Source organism: Mus musculus, chromosome 5 (assembly GCF_000001635.26).
Source record: "Mus musculus strain C57BL/6J chromosome 5, GRCm38.p6 C57BL/6J".
NCBI classification, from domain to species: Eukaryota; Metazoa; Chordata; class Mammalia; order Rodentia; family Muridae; genus Mus; species Mus musculus.
The window spans coordinates 85,828,391-85,830,706 of NC_000071.6; the positions used below are offsets into that span (position 1 = coordinate 85,828,391).

General features: G+C 41.2%; 1 non-coding gene across 1 annotated transcript; it reads left to right on the forward strand.

Moving 5' to 3' along the window:
- Positions 1-1,236: 1,236 nt before the first annotated feature.
- On the forward strand, positions 1,237-1,397 carry Gm24626. Its single transcript, XR_003956083.1, has one exon. It is a non-coding gene; the product is annotated as a U1 spliceosomal RNA (small nuclear RNA).
- Positions 1,398-2,316: the final 919 nt, after the last annotated feature.

Below are 2,316 nucleotides of genomic sequence, written 5' to 3' on the forward strand. Positions count from 1 at the left end.
TAAGATATAATTTGCTAAACACATGAAACTCAAGGAGAATGAAGACTGAAGTGTGGACACTATGCCCCTCCTTAGAAGTGGGAACAAAACACCCATGGAAGGAGTTACAGAGACGGAGTTTGGAGCTGAGATGAAAGGATGGACCATGTAGAGACTGCCATAGCCAGGGATCCACCCCATAATCAGCATCCAAACGCTGACACCATTGCATACACTAGCAAGATTTTATTGAAAGGACACAGATGTAGCTGTCTCTTGTGAGACTATGCCGGGGCCCAGCAAACACAGAAGTGGATGCTCACAGTCAGCTAATGGATGGATCATAGGGCTCCCAATGGAGGAGCTAGAGAAAGTAGCCAAGGAGCTAAAGGGATCTGCAACCCTATAGGTGGAACAACATTATGAGCTAACCAGTACCCCGGAGCTCTTGACTCTAGCTGCATATATATCAAAAGATGGCCTAGTCGGCCATCACTGGAAAGGGAGGCCCATTGGACTTGCAAACTTTATATACCCCAGTACAGGGGAATACCAGGGCCAAAAAGGGGGAGTGGGTGGGCAGGGGAGTGGGGGTGGGTGGATATGGGGGACTTTTGGTATAGCATTGGAAATGTAAATGAGTTAAATACCTAATAAAAAATGGAAAAAAAAAAAAGAATTGTAACTTAAACATAAAAAGTGTAAGATTATTATGGTGTGAACTTCACATGTTAATTAAGAGCCTATATTTAAAGGTTTGGTTATCTTACTATGGCATCATTGAGAAATGGTGGAGCGTTTGGGAGGTGAGACCCAGAAGAAGAAGGCAAGATCCTAGGTGTATGTGCTGGAAAAAATATTACAAACACAACTCCTGCTCTCATTCCAGCCTCTGAGAAGTGTACCATAAATTCAGCCATAAGTCCTCTCCCATGATGCACTTCCTCACACATGGTCCAAAAGCTGTGGGGCCAGGAGAGCGAGGAATGAAACTCTCTGATTAGGGGCAATCATTCCCTCTAATTTGGTCTCCTGGGTTATGTTGTAGCACTTTCAGAAGATATGGACTGGTACATGGCACTGTTTCTAACTCTGGCATGTCATTTCATGGAAGCAACAATTATGTTACAACTGTTGAACACCTAGAGTAAAGTTTGACTCAAGAAATAAAAAAACTCCTTTCTAAATCAAGTGCTCTACTACAGTCTCCTCATTGGTGCTTTGATTGGCAACATCATATCTAAAAGAAACCTTCAAAGACTTACCTGGCAGGGGAAGTACCATAATTGCAAAGTTGGTTTTGCCAGGTTGAGGCTTATCCATTGCACACCAGGTGTGCTGACCCCTGTGATTTTCCCCAAATGTGGGAAACTGCATAGTTTTGTGGTTGTGGGGGACAATGTTTGTGTTCTCCCCTGAGGGAAAAATTAAATGAATGAAAGAGACCTTCAAAACTGCACAGAGGAAAATTAATCTTTTCTGTCTGTGGGAAAAAATAATTTGAGTTTGCTTCTATTGTTGGCTTCTCAGCTTAGCTGTTGAATTGTGCAAGCCTGTTTCAATGACCCTGTAGTCTTAACAATGTACACGTATTTGTTTTCCAAGTCAAAGGGGGAAGGCATTAGAAGCCAGTCAATATTTGCTTTATTTGTCCAAGATTCTAACCTCCGCCTTTAAGCAGTGGAACTTCACTATGGAGAAATCTTTAAACCCCAGGCCTGCTGACTGGTATAAGCTCTGCATGGGTACCACAGAGGAACCAGCAATTAGGCTCCATACAGTGGCTCTCGATGAAGAGGATAGATTGATGTCCCCATTTGTGTTCCATTGCCCCAAAATACTATCACAGCATGAGCAGCTGTGTGAGAGCTCTACTGAATTTGTATTCAGGAAAACAAGCTAAAAGGTCAACATGCATATATGTTTATAATGGAATTGGTATCTGCTAATCGATGAGGAGAATGTTTCTTCCTTTCTAGTAACTTGACGAACTTTTCTGCTGAGAGCCTGCAGTCAGCCCTGGAAAACCCTTACAAATTGCACTTCAATATTTTCTCAGATACTTAAGACAAAGACTGTTCAAACTGCTCGACTATTGACTTTACAATTTCCATGCTAAGCTTAAGATGCTGTATCTAAGTACTAAGTTTTCATACCAATTAAGGAGGGAAAATGATCTATGGTATAACTAGTGTGAGACACTTTTAAAGAATATTTGTTTTGAAATGTATATTGTGATATAAATTCCTTACTTTTGCAAATACTGTTTAATTATAGAGTATGGATGAGGCAAAGCAGCTTCCTACGTGACAGTAATTATCAACCACCCTTAATAAA